This window comes from Schistocerca nitens, chromosome 1, assembly GCF_023898315.1.
Source record: "Schistocerca nitens isolate TAMUIC-IGC-003100 chromosome 1, iqSchNite1.1, whole genome shotgun sequence".
Lineage (NCBI taxonomy): Eukaryota > Metazoa > Arthropoda > Insecta > Orthoptera > Acrididae > Schistocerca > Schistocerca nitens.
In genome coordinates this window covers 938856364-938879328 of record NC_064614.1, presented here as the reverse complement: position 1 = coordinate 938879328, position 22965 = coordinate 938856364, and the positions used below count along the sequence as shown (strand labels likewise).

Genomic DNA, 22965 nt, shown 5'->3' with positions numbered 1-22965 from the left:
TGCAAGAGTTCAGCAGGGCTGCAATCACCCAGAGGCATGAAGCGATAAGAACTCAGAAATTGCAGCAGAGCGTCATCTGTGGAAAAATCACTAAGGAATTTTTTCATCTGGCTTTTGAAAGTGCGGGCAAGGCACTCGACCTCCCCATTCAATTGCGGATGGAAGGGCGGTGCTGTAACATGATGAATCTCTTGTCCAGTACAAAAAGCACGGAAGGCCTGCGAAGAGAACTGAGGGCCATTGTCTGTGACGATCGTGGATGGAAGACCTTCTAGCGCAAAGATTTTGGACAAAGCCAGCGTCGTCGCTGCAGTGGTGGGCGACGGACATCAAACAACAAACGGAAACTTTGAGAAAGCGTCAATCAACAGTAGCCAATAAGTACCGAGGAAGGGGCCAGCAAAGTCAGCGTGCACCCGTTCCCATGGCTGCGCCAGATCAGGCCACAGAGAAGGCATTGTACGAGGTGCAGCCAGTTGTTGAGCACACTGACCACACACAGCAACCATGTGGGTGATGTCCGAATCAATACCGGGCCAATAAACGTGCTTGCGGGCCAGGGACTTAGTCCGAGAAATCCCCCAATGGCCTTCATGCAACAGTTTGAGAACATCTTTGCGAAGAGAGGCTGGCACCACGACCCGTGGAGATGCGCCATCCATGGCCAGAAGAACAACACCATCATGAACAGACAGACGAAGGCGCAAGGCATGGTAGTTGCGAAGGGGCTCCGATGCCTGGCCCTTGGTCTTGTCCGGCCAACCCCGTTGAACAAAACCGACCACCTGACGCAGTACCGGGTCCCGCGCAGTAGCCGACGCGACCTGCGAACCTGTAAGTGGAAAACCCTCGACCGCACGACGTTCTTCCTCATCAATGTGGAAACAGAGTAGTTCATCACGATCGAAAACCGGGTCGGGGCCCATCGGCAATCGCGACAATGCGTCAGCATTGGCGTGCTGGGCCGTGGGGCGATAGTGAATCTCATAGTGAAAACGAGACATGTATAAGGCCCAACATTGCAGGCGGTGAGCTGCCTTATCCAGAAGCGACGCCGATGGGCTGAACAGAGAGACCAGCGGCTTGTGGTCGGTGATGAGGTGAAACTTAGAACCATACAAAAAAACGCTGAACTTTTTTAGAGCATAAATGATAGCGAGCGCCTCCTTTTCAATTTGAGAGTAACGCCGTTGCGCATCGTTGAGGGTCTTGGAAGCATAGGCGATGGGTCATTCCGACCCATCCTCATACCGATGGGTGAGAACAGCCCCGAGGCCATACTGTGACGCGTCAGTCGCCAGAACCAAGTGCTGACGCGGATGGAATGCGGCAAGACAAGGCGCTGACTGCAAATGAGCCTACAAGTGGACAAAAGCCTGCTCACACTTGTCAGACCAACAGAAAGGGACGTTTTTGCGTAACAGCTGATGCAGAGGATGAGCTACCGCCGCCGTGGATGGAATGAATTTGTGATAATAAGCAATCTTGCCTAGAAACGCCTGAAGTTCTTTGACCGTAGACGGCCGGGGTAGAGCGTTAATGGCCGCAACGTGCTGATGTAGAGGACGTATACCCTCACCGGACAAGTGGAAACCAAGATACACAATGGAGGGTTGGAAGAACTGTGAATTGTCCAGATTGCACTTCAACCCAGCCGAATGCAAAACCCAAAACAGTGAACACAAATTGCGAAGGTGCTCCTCAGTGGAGGCCCCCATGACAACAATGTCATCCAGTTAGTTGATGCAGCTGGGAACTGAAGCCGTGAGCTGTTCCAAAGACCGCTGAATAATGGCCGGCATGCTAGCGACGCCAAATGGTAACCGCTGGTACTGATACAACCCACAAGGAGTGTTGATGATGAGAAATTCCGTGGAAGAAGCATCCAATGGCAACTGATGGTACGCCTCCGATAAGTCAAGTTTGGAAAAGAACTGGCCCCCAGCGAGCTTGGTAAATAACTCCTCAGGACGGGGAAGAGGATAAGTGTCAATGAGGCTCTGAGCGTTGACGGTGGCTTTAAAATCACAACACAATCGCAGACTCCCATTTGGTTTAGAAACCACCACGATTGGCAATGCTCATTCGCTGGAGGTAACAGGAAGGAGAATCCCTGAAGCTGTTAACCTGTCTATCTCAGCCTTGACAGGTGCATGCAACGCCACCGGAATAGGGCGTGCCTGGAAAAACTTTGGGCGAGCTGTAGGTTTAAGAGTAATGTGGGCTTCAAAATCCTTGGCACAACCCAGACCAGCAGAGAACATGGACGAAAATTCAGAACACAATCCATCCAGCTATTGATACGGAATATCCTCAGATATGAGGTGCACATCATCATCAATGGAGTACCCGAACAACTGGAAAGCATCATAACCGAACAGGTTTCCAGTGCCCGCATGATCCACCACATAAAACGTGAGGGGCCTAACAACAGACTTGTAGGCAGTGGAAGCATCAAACTGGCCAATGATAGGAATTTTCTGTTGTTTATAAGTTCTCAGATTTCGCGTAACTGGAGACAAGGGAGGGGAGCCCAACTCCAAATACGTGTGAGAATTAATTAGAGTTACTGCAGAGCCAGTGTCCACTTGCATGTGAATGTCTTTATCCAGAACACGAACCATAACAAACAACTTATTTGTTTGAGAAAGCACACAGTTAACATCCATGTCCGATGCCTCATCCTCGTCGACAGGAACTTTAGGGGACTGACACACAGAAGCAATGTGGCCTTTTTTCCTACATGAATTACACGTGGCCCAACGTTTTGGACATGCAGCCCTGTCATGCTGTATGAAACAACGTGGACAAGAAGGAAGTGCGGAACAAACCTGCTTCTGTGGTTGCTGTTTTCGCTGCGAGCGTTGCGGCCCAACACGACGTTGTTTATGCAAGTGAACCACCGCCACATCTTCATTCTCCTGTGAAACAGGCAAATTGTCCGTGTCGAAAGTTGACTGTACAGCACCTACATCACACCACGCGTCTATTTGCGTGCCAGCAGCGTGAGACACTTCAAAGGATTGAGCGATGCTTAGAACTTCCAACAATGATGGGTTTGGCAGTTGTATGGCACATTGCCAAACTTCTTTATCAGGAGCAAGCCGTAGAATAGTATCCCTAACCACTGAATCAGCATAAGACTCATGATGAGTGTCTGTGACAAACTGACATTTCCTACTCAGACCGTGTAGTTCCGCCGCCCAAGCCCGGTAAGATTGATGGGGCTGTTTACGACACTGGTAGAATGCCATGCAGGCGGCAACGACATGGGTGTTTTTGTGGTAATAGTTAGACAATAAGTCACACATTTCTTGGAAGGACAGGGAGGCAGGTTCCCGCAGAGGGGCTAACTGAGATAGCAGCTGATAGATCTGTGGGGAAATCCAAGATAGAAATAACGACTTACACATAGGAGCGTCGACAACACCGAAAGTCTTCAGCATCCTCGTCGTAAGGAGGGAATGGAGGCGGAGAAGAGGAAGACAGGCAATGAGTAAGCAACATCAACAACGCCTGAATAGCAGCCGTCAGCTGTGTTTGTTGTTCAATTAGTGCTTGCATAAGCTGTTCCATGTCTGCCCCGTCATGAACACACAAATCCACAACGCAGTGAAAATATCCGACCTCGTCGCCGAAAAGTGTTATAACCTTTAATCACCAATAATTGCATGGATATTCAAACACACTCACTTAGAAACAATAGCTGGTTATATGATAACAACTCAGTATCTCTCATTCGACTGCCGTGCCGTGACATGCGGCCGGCGCCGTTCGTAGCTAGGTGGCGCTCCCATGCTCAGCCGAGTTGCGGAGCGCCTCTATCGCCGTTTGCGCGTACTGTTGTGGCGGCACTGTTAAATATCATGGCACTATCACAAAAAGATGTTGTGCCACCTGATGGCTATGATGTACAGGGGCCCATGATGGAAACATTGCTGTTAACACAAAAGACCCAATCAGCTCACTGTTGTCATATCACACAGTATGCTTACAAAGATGTACCCTTAAAAATTTTTGTTTCTGTCAGACCACTGGTGTTAAATACAGGTGTTATTGATACTGTCATGAGTGATAGTGGCTTACTCTGCATTAGAATTAGTCAACAGACTGCAATTAACCAGTGGCAAATTTCCAATTGCTGTCCAGTTTTTACTGACTCTACACCTTCTGTGTGGAATCATAAGCTATGTTAAATTGTTTAATAATCCCAAGTTTGCACTGTCAGTCCAGTTGAGATTAAAATGTTTTTCTCTCTCAGTATTCAGGGTGAACATTAAAAAAAACCAATAAACTGCATGGAGGAGAAAGGTCCTATGAACATTCGCTCATATTCAGAAGTAACAGAACACCTTGAATGAGCAGAGATACGATGTTCATTTTCACAAGATTTGTACAATAGTATGTTCTGCAGAAATGATTAAAATTTGAACAATGTTGGCCCATGGGTTCAATGTCAACATCAGTATTGCAGTGCAACACCACCTACCGGCGAAATCTGCCTGCAGCTCTCTTTATTGCTATAAACCAAAGGTGATGGATCAGTGTGACTTGAGCAGATATGCAGGATGCCATGCAGATGTATGCATGAACTGTGTCATCAAATCAGTGAGTCTGAGGGAGGGCGCATTGTTGGCATGAGAGAATGTGATGTATCCACCTGGGAAATTGCTGCTCATCAAATGTTTCAGCAGCATGACGGGTGGGTGCAGAATGGTTCACGGAAGGCCATAGAACACGACGAGATGGGTCAGGTCACACCACCCAGACCACTTCCCAGAGCAGACCTACACCTCATCGGGATGGCACTGCAGGACAGATCTGCATCCACCTGGACTCTGGCACGATAGGAGAACAGTGGAAATCATTGTACACTACCAGGGGTGACAGTCCATCACTATTTATTATGGCATGGGTTTCATGTGCATCGTCCCCTTCTCCAGTTACTGAATTTGTGAAAGACATACAGCGCCAACTCGAAGCCTTATGGTACGGGGTAGTATTGGGTACAACCACAAATCATAGTTGGTATGTGTCCAGGGCACTGTAACCAGTGTGACCTACGTGAATGACGTCCTGCGACCCATAGCCATACCCTTTCTGCACAGCACCAAAGATGCCATTTTTCAGCAAGACAATGCACAACCACATGTTGCTGCATGAATACATGCCTTCTTGGTGTCACAGGCTGTCAGCCTTTTGCCCAGGTCGGCCAGATTGCCACACTTGTTGCCAATGGAAAATGGATGCAGTGTTGTGACCCAATGGCAACCACTACAGATGAACTTTGGAACCAGGTGAACACAGCTTGGATGGGTATAACACAGGACACCATTAGCACCTTATACAGGTTATCAGGGCCCATGGGGGACCCTGTGCCTACTAGGCAACAGGACACATGCTGAACTGAGATAATGAAATGATGCGCATTGCACAGAACATACTAATGCATATGTCCTGTGAATATCGACCTCCTGTCTCTTGTTGTTTAAGGTGTTCTGCTTTTTCTGAACATGAGTATATGTCCAGAAATGGGCAGTGTACATAGGACAACAACAATTCATCTCAGAATACCATACAGAGCTGCATCGCATCCATTTCACAATAGATGCTCAAAGTGGTGTCCATGGTATTGCAGGTGATAGGGATAGTAGCAGCTGTCATGCAGGAATACATAACTGTACTTTGGCTTAGACCATGTTGGCAGGCCACCTACCTGGAGCTTGTACTAGGGTTCATCTCAACATCCTGCAGAACCCGGACCTCCAAATCTGGTGTATGGACAGTCCACCATCTCCCTGCATGTCTGTCTGTCTGAAAGGACCCATGACCACACAAACACTCAAAAAGTGCTTGAAATGTTATGTAGTATGGTTGATGTCTGTGTGGGTACTTGTTTTGGTGTAGCTGTGCTGCCTCTCGATTGTTCCCATCTGTTTGGCTGTACACAATCACTATCTTGTCTTGTTCCCGACATGAATATTGGATCGTTCCACTGCTTGCATAATGCTGCAACACACAAGGAACACATGGCACATGATCAGAGGAACTGTTATTCGTCAGCTCTGTCTACCATGGCAATGATGCATTTCCAGACGCACGTTTGTAGGAACTTTTTTCCACCATTTTCCAAGAATCTGTCCCCTGCAGTTTGTCGGTTTTATTAACGTTCACCCTGTATATATTCAGTAAGGGTGTACAAAAATTTTTTATATTTGTACTCTGCAAATCACTGTGAAGTGCATTGCAGATGGTACTTGCAATTGTACCAGTTATTAGGGAGTTTTCCCTTCCTTTCATGTATGGAGCATAGGAAGAATGAGTGATTAAATGCCTCTGCAGGTGCTGTAATTAGTCTAATCTTGCCTGTGCAATCCCTATGGAAGCAATTCATAGTGGGTTGTAGCATGTCCCTGGATTCATCACTTAAAGTTGATTTTTGAAACTCAGTAAGTAGGCTTTTACAGGACAGTTTGTATCCGTCTTCCAGTTTCTGCCAGTTCAGTCATTTCAGTATCTCCTTTATACTCTTCCATCAGTCAAATAAAACTGTGACCATTCGTGTTGCCCTTGTTTGTATGTGTTAGCCCTTTTTATTATGAGCCCTAGACACTTGAGCAATATTGGAGGATGAGTGCCACTAGTGTTTTACAAGCTGTCTCCTCTTCAGTCTCCATTTCTCTAGCATTCTATCAATGAACCAAAATCTGCCACCTGCTTACCTACAACTTAGCTTATATGATCTTTCCATTTCATATCCCTAAAAACTGCTACATCCAGGTATTTGTATGAGTTGACTGAGTTCTACAATGACTCATTGATACTAGTCATGGGATACTACATTTTTTGTTAGGTTTGTGGACTGCACAATTTTACATTTCAGAACATTTAAACCAAGTTGCCAATCTAACTGAATATTTGTGCAATTTTTCTCTGATAGGACTCTTCACCCCCTATCCCCCTCCCCTCCTATACTTTTAAAGTAGAAACATATTTGCAAAAAGTCTGAGATTACTGGTTCTTGAATCTTTGCAAGTGGGCTTTTGTGGATAGTTGATGCCTATCTTCAGGCATATGTCAGTCCAGAGCCCTCTATATTCATTCTCTGCAAACTACTGTGAAGTGCATGGTGTAGGGTATCGCCCTTTGTACCAGTTATTAGGGTTTCTTGCTGTTCCATTCATGTATGAAGCATAGGAAGAATGATTGTATGAATGCCTCTGTGTCTTCATGAATCCGATGTGAGCAATACATAAGGCATTGTAGTAAATTCCTAGAATCACCATTTAAGGCCTTTTCTTCAACCTTTGTTAGTACACTTTCTCAAGATACTTTACATCTATCTTCAAGAGTTTTCCAATTCACTTATTTCATTATCTCTGTTACTCTTTCCCATGGATTAAACAATCCTGTGACCAGATGTACTGACCTTTTCTGTGTATTTTCACTATCCCCACAATAATCCTATTTGGTATGGATCCCACATACTTGAGCAATATTGTATAATTGGTCAAATGTGTGATTTGTAAGCAATCTCCTTTGTAGACTGATGACACTTCCCTGGTATTTTATCAGTAAACTGAAGTCTACCACCTGCTTTATCCATAACTGAGCCATGTTATCACTGCATTCCATATCCTTACCCAGATATTTGTATGAGTTGGCCAGTTCCAATTGTGACTCAATTGATATTAATGTCATAGGATACTACATTTTTTCATTTTGTGAAGTTCACAGTTTTACGTTTCTGATTATGTCAAGCAAGCTGCCAATTTTTTCACCACAAGATCAGACATATTTGTGCAGTTTCCTTCAGATGGTATTGCATTACAGGTAAGTGCATCATCTGCAAAAAGTGTGAGGTTAATTTGCACTTCACTTTGGAACTGTACTGTGGCTGTAAATTGCACTGTTCATCCTAAATTCACTCATTTTATTAATTACAAATACAATTTGTCACAAACCATAATCAGGCCAACACATGAATTGCAAGTGCAGGACTGAGATTTCTCGTTAACTTGTTGATGTCTTGCTGACACTGCAGCCTGGATACCCATGGAACCTCACCCAGTGTAGAGCCATTGATCTCTATTTTTGAACCCTTATGTTAGTTTTATTTATTTGGAATTGCATAATACAGGTTGAGTCAGGAGGAAGGGTCCATGCTTTGAGGGTGATAGTATTAGTGGCTCTGAATAAAAAACTTCAAATGAGCATTTGCCCTTTTCTTAACTGTATTTGACATACAGCTATTTGAAAATCATGGGCATCAGTCACATGTCCTTCTTCACCAGTAGATGATGGGCAGATGAAAATATACACACTACTGTGGAAATGAATTTTCAACAATGTTTCTGAGTGAATGTGAGGTGCAGCATTATTGAAGACCAACTCATTGGTCCAGCTGTTTTAAATAATTGTTTTAATGGAGTACAGTATCTTGATTTTCTTCAAATGTATTGCCAGATTGCTTGGAGTATATTCCTTTGGCAACACAATGTCATACATACTTTCAGCATGTCAGAGCTCCTACACATTCCATACAGCCAGCAGCACAATACCTCACTAAAATGTATCCTGGTCATTGTATTGGTTACCATAGAGGCATTTCTTGGCCACCAATGTCACCAAATCTTACTCCATTGGATTACTCTTTATGAGTTGGCTTCAGAGCGAATTCTACTAGTGCAAAGTGGACACAAAGGAGGAACTTCTTGCATGTAGTTTATGTGCATGTGCTCAAGTAAAGAACCATACAAATGAACTATGATCAGCAACATAGCAGCTGTTTACAAGAGCTGCAAAATGCATTGTATTTGATGATGGACTTTTTTAACATCTTATGCAAGGAAAAGTACACAACTGTACAAAACATTAGACCACTTGCATTTTCATTAGTTTCCTTGGAAACTGTTAAGAAAAGGACATATGTTCATATGACTTTTTTGTTCAGAGTCACCCATCAAAGCAAGTACCTTTCCACCTGATCCATCCTGTATCAGTTTTTGTAAAGTTAAAGTTTCAATTATTTACCATGAATCAACTGTGTGCAAGGTGTTTGTACCTTTTATTAGCATACATATGCCATCAAGAAAAATTTTTAAGAGTCCCAGAAAAATCATTTTATGTGGCCCATGCACAAAGCCTTACATGACGCCATATTTAATTTTTTTCACACTCCAAATTTAGCCTTATTTCCATATGTATCATTTTTTAATGTCATCATCATTTTCTATTGTCAGTATAAGATGATATCCGTTTGAAGGGGAATACTTTACAACTATAACATTTTACCTTCCCATTCAGTGGTTACAGAGGTGATGCAAAGGCTCTCTTCCAAATCAGCAGAGAATATCAATGTCTGAAGAAATATCATCACATTCGGAAAAGTTCCTGCTTTTTAGTGATGCAATAATTTTTATGGTCTCTCTAACAGTTGATTTTGAAAACTGATATTTGCTAGTGGAGTATGCAATGCCTGTGCAAGTAAGTCTAATGAATTTGCTTTCAATGGTGCATTTTTGTCCCTGTGTTTTCAGGTATTGGTAGGAAGAACTCATTGAACTTAGCGGCCAATGATTAGAATTTAATACCACCTGTCTTGCTGCTGCTCTTATCAGAGAGTTCAGTATCACTTGTCTTATCAATTTTATTCATTTGCTGCCTACTAAAGCTCTTTGTGACATTCACTTGTTCTTGGTACTTTGAATTTTTTATGCTTACTACAAACTTTTCTGATGACACAATGAATAATTTTGCTATATTGTATGTAATGTATGTTAATGTTTGAATTGTAGCTAGTTCTCTGCTTTCAATAAAGTTCTATCTTCCTGGTACAAGATACTTCAATCCTGGGTGTTAGCCAATCTTTCTCTTAGCTTCTACTGTCGTTGTTCCTGACCTGTTGTAATCAAAACTTAGATTCATAGAGATGCAAGAGTATTTTCAGAAAATACCATAATTAAATTTATCATCTATAGCGTATAATAGGTAAACTTGTTCCTGTTGTTCATCCTATAATTCTGCCTGTAGAGGGAAACTGAATCAGAACTTACTGTTCTCTGAAATGTTAGTTTTCCTTTCTTACCTTAAGTTGGTTGATAGGATTGTTGTACTGCTGCCATTTGTGATTGGTGACTTACTGACCACATGTCCCATGATAGTCATACTGCCTTGTAGACAGAAGTCAAAACTGCCAGAAGACCTAATCCATGAGCGCATTTTATTTTTATTTCTATTAAGTCTGATTAGTAAGTACCCTATCAAAATTCCTTGATGAAGTTTTAAACATACATCATACAGAGCCTACATCCTGTCACAAGTGTTATTTGTATATTTCCAAGTCTATTACTAAAGTACAGCATTGAAAGTGCTTTCCAGTGTAGTGCATATTTTGGTCCGTGGCTTGGGACTTAATTCCACTTTTTTATGTACAGGGTGGTTATAGTTAAATTTTTACTGCTTGAGAAGGCCCACATGACAAAGTGATCATAGGAAAATGAAACAGTGTAGAAACATTTGCAAGGACATGCAGAAGAGAGAGAACAAATAAGCCATTGAAAGAAACACATAGGAGGGCCACATTTATTTATTGTGTACTATGTTTACATTCCACATTACAAATGTTACTCAATGTGATGGCCATCTACATTCACAACAGCCTGGACGCACACTATATAGAGATTACAGGACAATTGTTCTAAGCACTTTTTTAATGGTGGACCATGGAATGAAGATTGCACACTGTGTCCAGCATTCTCAGCCCCGGCAACAGTAACTTCTGCTACAATATGTGGTGCAATACCCAAATCACTAGTTAATTTGAACTTCCAAATCATATTCTTCCACCCCAGTGCAGAAAGAGGATCTCTCTGTATTCATTTAATGCATTGATACTCATGAAAAGAAGCAGCACTATTGCTGCTGTTTTGATAAAACAGCTTTACAGATAAAGCCCTGCTCACACTGTCCAGACCCATGTTGACTGTCAGCATGTGTAATATGCAATGATTCTTGTGTTTGAGCCCTATGTTGCCCTACCAGTACCAGTGCCTAATGGCAAATCATAGCCCTAACACTACTAACAATGCAAATTCTGCAGCACACAGTCAAAAGATCATTCCTATAAAGCTGAGTACCCTTACAGTAAATAGTTTTCTGTCCACACTAGTTCCAGTAAAGGAAGCTTAATTATAACTGCCCTGTATATCCACTCCCCCTTTTCTCAAATTATGCCTGTAGTAATATGATACTAATTTGTATCTATTCAATTTCTGTAACTTCCAAATTATGTTCTGTAGAAATATCTTAAGATTTTTCAGTTTCCTGTAGTGATACAAGAAGCTCTTATCTCTCATTTAACAAGCTTTTTATGATTTGATAGAAAAGTCCATTTGTATTATGACTGATGCCTTCTGTGCTGTTTAACCTGCCATTTTTTGTTTCTGTTTTTCCCCTTTTGTTACAATTATGTGCAAGTAACCTCATACCAGAACCATTTGGATATAGATCATGCTGTTTCTATTGCAACTGTGTAAGAACAACACATCAGTCATGTTGATTAGTCCACTCTGTATGGTGTCTCTGAAATTCTGCATTTACATGTTCAACAGAACTCTTCAACCAGTGGTTGTCACATTGCTTAAATAGGGACACAATCTTCACATTTGTGTGAGGAGTATTACCAGTGGTATGCCTGATGTCATCCTCATTTCTGAAGTTGAGGTTTCAGTGGTAACTGTTCCTATAACCCCAATAATCACTATAATATCTTGTTTACCAAGATCTTTCCCCATAGAACTTAAATCACAGGTGACAAATGCACTCCACTTGGCTTTAAAATACTGTATTTGGTATTCACAGCCCAGTGATCTCTATGGTTCCATGACTATTCCTTACCAGATGGATCTTATACTGGTTGTACAAATTCAGGATAACTGAATAGCATGGAGAAACACATAAAAAAGGAAAATCCAGGAGAACTGCCCTAACTGAAAAGATGAATGAAATAAGTGTTAAGTGTCACTGGTTTTGAGAAACAACTGAAATCATTATAACTGAACAAACTCTGGGCCCTGATGGAGTTCCTGTCGCATTCTATACTGAATTTGCAGCTCAGTCAGCCCCTCTTCTAACTATAATCTGTTGTTGATCCCTCAAACAAAAAACAGTACCTAGTTCTTGGAAAAAGGAAAATGCACATGTCTTACCTGTCTACAAGAAGGGTAATGGAAGTGATACACGAAACTATCATCCAATATTCTTGACATCAATTTGCTGTAGAATCTTAGAACATATTCTGAGCTCAAACATAATGAGATATCATGAACAGAATGACCTTTTCAATGCCAACCAGCATGGTTTTCGAAAACATCTATCATATAAAATCTCACTTGCACTTTTCTCACATGACATGCTGAAAGCTTTGGACAAGACAACCAGGTAGATGCAGTGTTCCTTGATTTCTGAAAAGCATTTGACTCAGTACCACACCTACGCTTGTTGTTCAAAGTATAATCACATGGGGCATCAAGTAAAATTTGTGTCTGGATTGAGGATTTTTTGGTACAGGAGTCACAGCATGTTATTGTGGATGGAGAGTCATCATCAGATGTAGAAGTAACTTTGGGTGTGCCCTAGGCAAGTGTGTTGTGACGCTTTCTGTTCATATTGTATATTAATGACCTTGTAGACAATATTAATAGTAAAATCAGACTTTTTGCAGATGATAGAGTTATTTGTAACGAGGTACTATCTGAGAGAATCTGCATAAATATTCAGTCAGATCTTGATAAGATTTCAAAGTGGTGAAGAAACTGGCAACTTGCTCTAAACGTTCAGAAATTTAAAATTTTGTAATTCATAAAACGAAAGAAATGTAGTATCCTATGACTATAATATCAATGGGTCACTGTTGGAATTGATGAACTCATACAAATACATGGGTGTAATACTTTGTAGGGATATGAAATGGAATGATCACATAGATTCAGTTGTGGGTAAAGCAAGTGGTCTATACTGGATAAGTGCATTTGGTCTACAAAAGAGATTGCTTAGAAACCACTCGTGTGATCCATCCTAGAATATTGCTCAAGTGTGTGAGACCTGTACCAGATAGGACTAACAAGGGATATTGAATGTATACAGAGAAGGACGCACGAATGGTCACAGGTTTGTTTAGTCCATTGGAGAGTGTCACAGGGACATTGAAGGAACTGAACTGGAGGACTCTTGAAGATAGACATAAACTATCCAGAGGAAGTCTGTTAACAAAGTTTTAAGGACCAGCTTTAAGTGATTACCTTAGTGATGTACTACAACCCCATGCATATAACTCACACAGAAATCATGAAGATAAGATCAGAATAATTACTGCATGCACTAAGGCATTCAAACAGTCATCTTTCCCACGCTCCATACGTGAATGGAACAGGAAGAAATCCTAATAACTGGTACAATGGGACATACCCTCTGCCATGTACCTCAACATGGTTTGCAGATGTAGAATAATATCTAACAGAAGTATAAACTGAGATAAATTATCCAGCAGTTTTGGGCTAGGTTAGATAGATTATCTGGAGAATAAGTTAGATGATTCTGTGAAAACTTTTCCCTCTTCATCTTAAACGGGTTGAAATAAGAAAGTGAGATGTTGGTGCAATTATTTCAAAGAATACATCAGCTCAGAATGTGTAACTAGATTCTGTTTGTCAAAGGAAGCTGCAGACCACCCAGCATTCTTAAGTAAGAAAATGAATAATATGACTGAAGATGAATATACACCCTAACAGCATAATTCTATTTTTTATCTGTAGTACATGGCGTTAACTGGGACATAAGTTTTATCTTATCAGAATTTTAAAATTTCATGTCATTCCTTCATTGATGACACAGTGAGTGCATGTTCAGTCATCCAGAAAAAGCCTTGAATACACCTCCTGCTGAATATTTTTTGTTTAGCAAAACACGCCCAGTAATACAAAAAAAAGAAACATTTCCTCTATCAGGACTTATAATTAATTCTAAATTACCAACTATTTCCTTCCCCACTGATAATACAGGTAGCTTCCAATGTCAGTACTTTTATTATTTTTTTATTTATTTTATTTACATTTTATGGCCTTCATTGAAGCACTCTAACCAACTTTATACAAAGAATTTTTCAATTTCTTGTCAGCCCAGTACTCCTTCATTCTCTTGGATCTCATCCTTCTTTCCTCATCAGAAATCACCCTTCCTATTGTCTGTTTGTTGATTCTTGTTTGTAGTCTGGTTTGTTTGTCTGTGAGTTTTCTGATTTTGTCAGTTTTGTTTCTTAGGTCTTCCACAATTTTCTATTATTCTCCTGATGATCCTGTTCTCTGGTGTTCTGATTAGATGTGCAAAAAATGAAATGTGTTTCTTCCTGATTGTACTAATTACTGGTTCTATTTCCTTGTAGACTGTTACATTTGTAGCTACTCTCCAGTGTCCATCTTTCTGGTACGATTTGTTGTTGCACGTTCTGATGATTCTTCTCTCTATTTTGAGTATTTTGTCTATTTGTGCTATGTTAGTTGTTTTGAAGTTGATTTCACTTGCGTATATTATTTCTGGTTGAGTGACTGTTTTGTAGTATTTTAATTTTGTTGCTGTTGACAGGCTCTTTTTGTTGTAGGTGTTCTTGGTGAAATATTGTGCTCTAGTCAATTTGTTTATTCTGTTATGCCATGTTGGCTTTTCATTGAGCTTATATGTTATGATTTCTCCCAGATATTTAAATTTATCTACAATTTTCATTTCTTGGTTTCCTATGGCAATTTTGTTTAAGAGTGGTGGGTCAGTTAACATGATGACTGTTTTTTCAAAAGATATTCCAAGACCAATTTTCTGTGCTACGAGGGCTATCCACAAAGTACATTACGTTTTGGAATTAAAAATAAATAAAGTATTGGAAATTTTTTTTATTATATACAGATGAAAGCCACACTTAAATACTACTTTTCTACATAGTTCCCATTTAAATTAAGGCACTTATTATAGCGATGGACGAGCTTGGAAATTCCTTCGTCATAAAATTCAGCCGCCTGCACCTTCAACCACGTGGTTACCTCTTCTTTCGGGACAGAAAAGGTGTGATTTTTGTGGATTTCCTGGAAAGAGGCACTACAATAAACTCTCAAAGGTATTGCCAAACCCTGCACAACCTCAGAAGAGCAATACAAAACAAGCGCAGGGGAAAGTTGGGTTCAAAGATCTTGCTGATTCACGACAACGCCCGGGCCCACACGGCAAATGCCACTTGTGAAGTTCTCAAATCTTTTAAGTGGGAGTTGTTTCCTCATCCGCCATACAGTCCCGACCTGGCACCGAGCGACTTCCACTTATTCCCAGCAATGAAGAAGTGGTTGGCTATGCAGCATTTTGATGACGATGCACAGCTTCAAGAAGAGGTAACCACGTCGTTGAAGGTGCAGGCGGCCGAATTTTACGAAGAAGGAATTTCCAAGCACGTCCATCGCTACGATAAGTGCCTTAATTTAAATGGCAACTATGTAGAAAAGTAGTATTTAAGTGTGGCTTTCATCTGTATATAATTAAAAAAAATTTCCAATACTTTATTTATTTTTAATTCCAAAACGTAATGTACTTTGTGGATAGCCCTCGTATATTTTGTAGTGTGATAGCTTGTTGTTTGGTTTCCTGAATACTGTTGCACAAGAGAGCAAAAGTCATCAGAAAATCCCAGACAATTTAAACTTATGTTGTCTTTGGGTCTTCCAATTTGGATGTTCTTTGGGTTAATCTTGTACCCTTCCCTCATTATGTATTCTAAAGCACAGTTGAACAGCAGGGGTGCCAGTGTTCCCCCCTGAACTTGACTTTTGATACATTGTTGGTTAAGGTGAGTTTTATCAATTTGATTAATTTTGTATGCAGCCCGAAATTTCTTAGGATTTTTAACATTGAAGGTCAGTACTTTTATAACAGGAAATATTTTGCCAATGTTTTTAGAACAACATTCTGTTATTTAGTGGAAGTTCTAAAATGATAGGTTCATTATTGTTGAAAGGAAGCAAAATTGTCACACAGCACACATCTTCATCACTTTTGTTGTAGTTAAAAAAACACTCCGTCTTCACGCCACGAGTGGCCTACCGGGACCATCCGACCGCTGTCCTCAGAGGAGGATATGGATAGGAGGGGCGTGGGGTCAGCACACCGCTCTCCCGGTCATTATGATGGTATTCTTGACCGAAGCCGCTACTATTCGGTCGAGTAGCTCCTCAATTGGCATCACGAGGCTGAGTGCATCCCGAAAGATGGCAACAGCGCATGGCGACTGGATGGTCACCCATCCAAGTGCTGACCACGCCCAACAGCGCTTAACTTCGGTGATCTCACGGGAACCGGTGTATCCACTGCGGCAAGGTCATTGCCTTTTGTTGTTGTTATTGGTATGTTTTATGATGGTGGAATTTCCTGTAAGGTATATGACTGATGGACTTCTATATCAGACTTCAGTTGTCATAGAGATCATCATGTGTAATTTCTCTTTTAGGTGAGACTATTGCACCAATGAATTAACTGCTTGACTTCACAAGAGCTTTTTTCTTTCTTTTTTTAGCTTCATTGCCACTAGTATACTAGTATGTGGTGTCATACATTATCCATTATGAAAGTGAATTCCCCATGTGGTGAAATAATGGTTTAAATAATGGTTTAATGTACATTGTATACAATACACAACTTGCAGAATTGCAGCATATCTGTTTTTACCAGCACTTATATGGTATTGGTAGCTTCACCACCATCGAATTTGGCTGTAAACTGGTTGCAAAAGTAGCCTACTGTCAATGATGTAGTCTACACTGACATTACAGTTCAAGCACTTTAATTGTATTTATATGTTGAATAACCTATGATTTATAAGAAAATCAAGTCTCATCTACTCAATTTAGAGAAAAACATAACAGATGGCAAATGGCAAGAATCCACCTGTTTTGTTACAAGCTCAATTAATTTCCACATTTCAGATATTTTTCAGCAGCTGGTGAAGTTATACAATGTAATGTTTACAATATTTTTGTGAATCTTGCCTGTGGATTATATGTCAACAATTACTGGAATTTTGCTTACATTCTGGTTGACAGCACAACATTAGAGGCATAAAAGTCCTAATTTAAGCCAGGAGATAAATGGCTAAACCAGCCATGTCATGCTATCTCTCACAGTTGCTAGAGGTGATTGCATAAACCAAACTCATGCATACAACAGTTTTATTGCTGCAGGACCAGTATATAGTTGTTTATTGAAAATGTTGGAGTATAACTATTAATGACCAGGAGATAAATGGATTCATATATGAGCAAGAATTGGAAAAATTGATAAAGAATGGCTGTGAAAACAGAGACCATGAATTTACAGTTTTATTCATTAAGTCACCCATTGATAATTCCATTAATTAATTTTTCACATATGAATTATCATTTCAAAATCACTGCTGCATTACATAGAATTATAGTAATCACAGGAGCTATGGCATCACAGTTTTTTGCTGGCGTATTAACTTATGTTGAAATCCATGAAAACTTTATCATCTCACACATTGTACAGTACGTTGTATGAGATTGAGGCTCTGTGTATGAAGCACCACTAGTTTGTATCCTCTATTGTCTTTGCTAGGCATAATATTTCCTCATTTCTTTTTCAGAGTTCATACTTCCCCCTGAACTATTTCCAACCTGCATGCAAATGTTTGCAAATTCAAACTCTTGCATTCTTTTTCAATATTTTATTCTGATCTTTAGAAATATATCTATCTTACTAGCCAAAAAACATATATCTGATTTGTTATTTAAATGCCTCCAAAATTAGAGAATTGTATTGCATGTAAAAAATGCTTTCAAGCTTGATAAAATGTTTTTCATTAATATTTTCATTAGATATCAAAGCAGTCATGACTTTTAAATGTGTTATGATTTAACTGTGGTAGATTTTATTTTAGAAAGCTTCTGTTGAAGGAACAGACAAGGGGAGGACTGGTAAACCAAGTTGTTTCCATTGAAAGTAAAATGTTTCCTTGGTGTGACCAATTGTTTGACTTTTGCTGTTTAGAACAATTATCTCAGAACTTTTCTTTTCTAAGGTTTCAGATACATTGCAAGGATCCAGTTGGGCAATTAGAGAGGGGACAGAATGCTTCCAGTAAGACTTTACTTGCATGATTAATTCCAGAATAATTCAGTGTAACGAGAGCACTCTGTCAAATCCCTGTATTTTCCAATATTTTCACTACATACTTTTATGCTAAATATTTCTGAAAAACTGAACTGCTAAGTAAACAAGGACCCTTAAGTCCTTGTTTCAGTCAGTTCACTGACTGCATGACTGTTGTATGAAGAAATCACAAAACCCAAAAAATACTGGTCATATGTAAAGTGTCTTTGGGCATCCAACTTAATAATGAACGTCACCAAACTGAAACTGGTGACAGCAATGCAAAACCAGAAAAGCCCAACCCCATTTTCAAATATTTCTTTATAAATGCAAATCCAGGAGTATTACCCAGTTTAATTTTTGTACCTGTGCAAAGGTGATTGACATAGGTATTACTTGGTGTAGATGTTCAGATTATTATTATTTTATTTATCATATGGCATAAATTGTGAATGTTTGACTCACAAGAATAACTATTTATATACAAAAATGTTTCTAAACTACGAAATGTAAACACTTCAAGACAGCTTCCCACCATGATATAACACAGATGACAATAACTATGGGTGAATATCAAGGTATTTTATATAGTTTATCATACAACTGACAGGAAAGCTTCCAACAAGACTGCAACACATATGGGACATGCTGATAAAATATGAACAACTGCCTGTCACTCAGCACCACAGTCACAAGACAGTGATGCAGATTTTCCCCAATTATGGACAGTTTGTGCACATCTTCCATGGTCCTTTTGCATGTGATTCAGAGTAGTCCAAACTGTTCAAGCCTGGCAAAGTCCAGGGGACTTCACCAGAATGCTGGTCAGTTTCAGGCATTGTTCAGAAGCGTAATATTGTGCACATCACCAAATGAAAAGAAATTATGAATATAAAATGGAATGATCACATGTGCAGTTGCAAGTAAAGTAGGTTGCAAACTTCAGTTGAGTTTTCTGGGGCCACGGTCCATGACGTAATGCCACCAAGTATCTTGTATGGTGGGTAGATATCACACTCAGTAAGTAGTCTCTTTTCAGGACATGTGAAACTTACTGCAATGCACTGGGTGGTTGTAATTAAAGAGCAGCTACTCACATAGGTTCAGTGTGAACTGTAATTATTCTATAGAACCAATTTATGCTGAAAGAAAATTAGTTCCAGTTTTGGCCACCAGTTGCAAATCTAGTGTAGATGTATAGAAATGTTTCCATGTGTAATGGATTAGCAACAGGACAAGGGCAGAAAAAGTTAAACAAGTGAGGAAGGCATAATATTAATTTTATTATTAAGCTTTGTTTACACCGTTTGTTCAATGTGAGCACTGTAGATGTTCATGAAATGCTGCGTCCATAAAACGACATGATCAACATTTGCTCACAACATTTCCAGTGAATCTGAGCAATGTGTTCCTGTACACTTGCCTGCAGATCAGGAAGAGATTGCATATGTCCTGGTAAATACATTCTTTTAGATATCCCCAGACCCAAATTCACATGGATTCAGATAGGTGACCCTGCAGGCCATGCATCTAGAAAACCTATGGACATAATACTTTAATGAAAGGTTACTTTAAGTGGATCTTTCACTGTGGGAGTGACACGAGTTGTTGTCCCAGCTTGTAAGAAAACAGTGGTTTCAGCACAGTTGTGCTCTTCCAAAGCAGGAATCACATGCTGTGCAAAGAGATCTTGAAAATGTGCAGATATTACAATGTTACAGTACACTTTACAGGCCCTCTGGGTATAGTTTCATCAAAGAAGAACAGCCCGAGAATAAAGGTGCTTGTGAATCCATGACACTTAGTCACATACTAGTGAGTATAAGGGCTCTTCGTGCACAACACATGGTTTAACAGTATCCCAAATTCAGCAGGTCTGTGCATTCACTACATCCTGTGCCTCGTCATTCCATAGAATATTGCCTGGCCACATGTCATCAACTTCAGTCCACGCCAGAAGCCAAAGAGCAAATTAAGGATGTTATTGTAGACCATTAGGTTTCAAATGCTGCACTGTCTGGATCTTGTATGGGTACCAGTGTAAAATAGACTACAAAACTTTCTGTTCTGTAGACCATGGGTTGGACAATTCTCATGATGGTGCATTGAGGCATGTGCTGCATGGTTACCTACAGCAACAGCGACCCCAACAATAACTTCCACTGGGATAGGACGCCTCCCTGTTCCAGGTGCCACATCAAGCTCATCTGTGTTTTTGAATTTCATTGTCATCTTCTTTAAACAATTTAATGACCTTTCAGTCAGCAATACCCTCTCAATGCAGCACTGTAATTGTTGCCATTCACATAAAACAGTTTCACTAACAGTGACAGCCATACTGTTCACTCACTTTATGGCTTGTCAAATGACAGTGTAGATGGCATACCCCCATACAAACAGTGTACAGCTCTGGATTTGCTCTTAGAGGCCACAATTGAAACTAATTGTGTCCCAGCATTAATTGGTTTTGCATTGACCAAGTTCTGCTGCCATATGATAATTACAAGCCACACTGCACCTCTGTGAGTATCTGTACTGTAATTGTAACCATCCAGTATTTGAAATGTTGTCAGATTTGTTACCCTCTCTGAATGTGTTTGCAATCTGATAAGAGAGCAAGTTGAATAGATTTTATGCATGTGAGTTTAGATATGAGTTTGTCTGATGAGGGGTACCCTGTGGACTGGATTTCTTCAGTTTTTTAAATGTATATTTATAGGATTTGGAAGTCTATGTTAAGATACTAGTTTCCTAGGGTATTGTGACAAATTTAAAAAAGAAAAACTCAAGAAATTTGCTTCTAAAATGAGAGGAATTCCTACCACTTTTCAGAGCAAAATTTATGCAGATGTTTTGTAGATGCCTATAGCTGACGTTTTAGTGTCAACAACTGGTGACAGAAGAGTCTCTGGTTCAAATCACCTTTGTGACAATTTCTTTTAAATTCTGTTTTATGCAAGTGGAAATTATGATGGATAAATATTGACTTATAATTTTCTAATGAAAATAACATTATTTTACACACATCAAAAAACGTTTTGCATCACCTCGGTTCCAAGAGTTCCGGAACCTGTACAGAAAATTGGAACAGAGATCAACATAAACATCATTTCTGCCCTTTTTATTGCTCATGAAAACCACACATTGCGTGTTGTACAACCATACAGCGAGACCTTCAGAGATGGTGGTCCAGACTGCTGTACACAATGGTACCTCTAATTCCCAGTAGCACATCCTCTTGCATTGATGTATGCCTATATTCGTTGTGGAATACTATCCACAAGTTCATCAAGGCATTGTTGGTCCAGATTTTCCCACTCCTTAACGGCAATTCAGCATAGATCCCTCAGAGTAGTTGGTGGGTCACTTCATCCATAAACAGCCCTTTTCAATCTATCCCACGCATATTCTATAAGGTTCATGTCTGCATAACATGCTGGCCATTCTAGTCAAGCAATGTCGTTATTCTGAAGGAAGTCATTCACAAGATGTGTACAATGGGGACGCAAATTGTCATCCATGAAGATGAATGCCATGCCAGTATGCTGCCAATATGGTTACACTATCAGTCGGAGGATGGGATTTGGCACCTTCCATGACCAACAGCAGCGCATATCAGCCCCACATAATGCCACCCCAAAAAATCAGGGAACCTCCACTTTGCTGCACTCATTGGACAGTGTGTCTAAGGCGTTCAGCCTGACCAGATTGCCTCCAAACATGTCTCAGACGATTATCTGGTTGAAGGCATTGGTGAAGAGAACATGATGCCAATCCTGAGTGGTCCATTCAGCATGTTGTTGGGCCCATCTGTACTGCACTGAATGGTGTTGTGGTTGCAAAGATAGACCTCACCATGGACGTCGGGAGTGAAGTTGCACATCATGCAGCCTATTGCGCACAGTTTGATTCGTAACCCAACATCCTGTGGCTGCACAAAAAGCATTATTCAATATGGTGGCGTTACTATCAGGGTTCCTCCGAGCCATAATCTGTAGGTAGTGGTCATCAACTGCAGTAGTAGCCCTTGAGTGGCCTGAGCGAAGCATGTCATCGACAGTTCCTGTCTTTCTCTGAATCTCCTCCATGTCCGAACATCGCTTTGGTTCACTCGAGATGCCTGGACACTTCCCTTGTTGAGAGCCTTTCCTGGCACAAAGTAACAATGTGGACTTGATTGAACTGCAGTATTGACCATCTAGGCATGGTTGAACTACAGACAACATGAGCTGTGTACCTGTTTCCTGGTGGAAGGACTGGAACTGATCAGCTGTCGGACCCCCTCTATCTAACAGGCACTGCGCATGCATGGTTGTTTACATCTTTGGGTGGGTTTAGTGACTTCTCTGAACAGTCAAAGGGACTGTGACTGTAATACAAAATCCATAGTCAACGTCTAGCTTCAGGAGTTCTGGGAACCTGAGTGACGCAAAGCTTTTTCTGATGTATTTTCAATAATGACTTATATGAAACAAATTAAAATTTGATACAGACATGTAAAATGACTTATAGAAATTAATAATACTCTAGAACGAATTTTCACTCTGCAGGAGAGTGTGCATTGAAATGAAAATCCCTCACAGATTAAAACCAGATTGATCTGCCAAGAAGTTTTGTCAGCAGTACTGGTGCATTTCATATGCTTGTTTCTCCATGGAATGAAGAAAGAAAAAATTAGCATGCATTAGCAGTAAACATAGGAGAAATATGGGGTGAAATTCATTCTGGAATATTATTGACATATGTAAGTCATGTCCGTGTGAAACT

The 22965-nt window shown here is 40.3% G+C and overlaps 1 pseudogene; it reads right to left on the bottom strand.

The window, feature by feature from the left end:
- Positions 1-16302: 16302 nt before the first annotated feature.
- Positions 16303-16419, bottom strand: LOC126203750 (5S ribosomal RNA; annotated as a pseudogene).
- Between the last annotated feature and the right edge of the window lie 6546 nt (positions 16420-22965).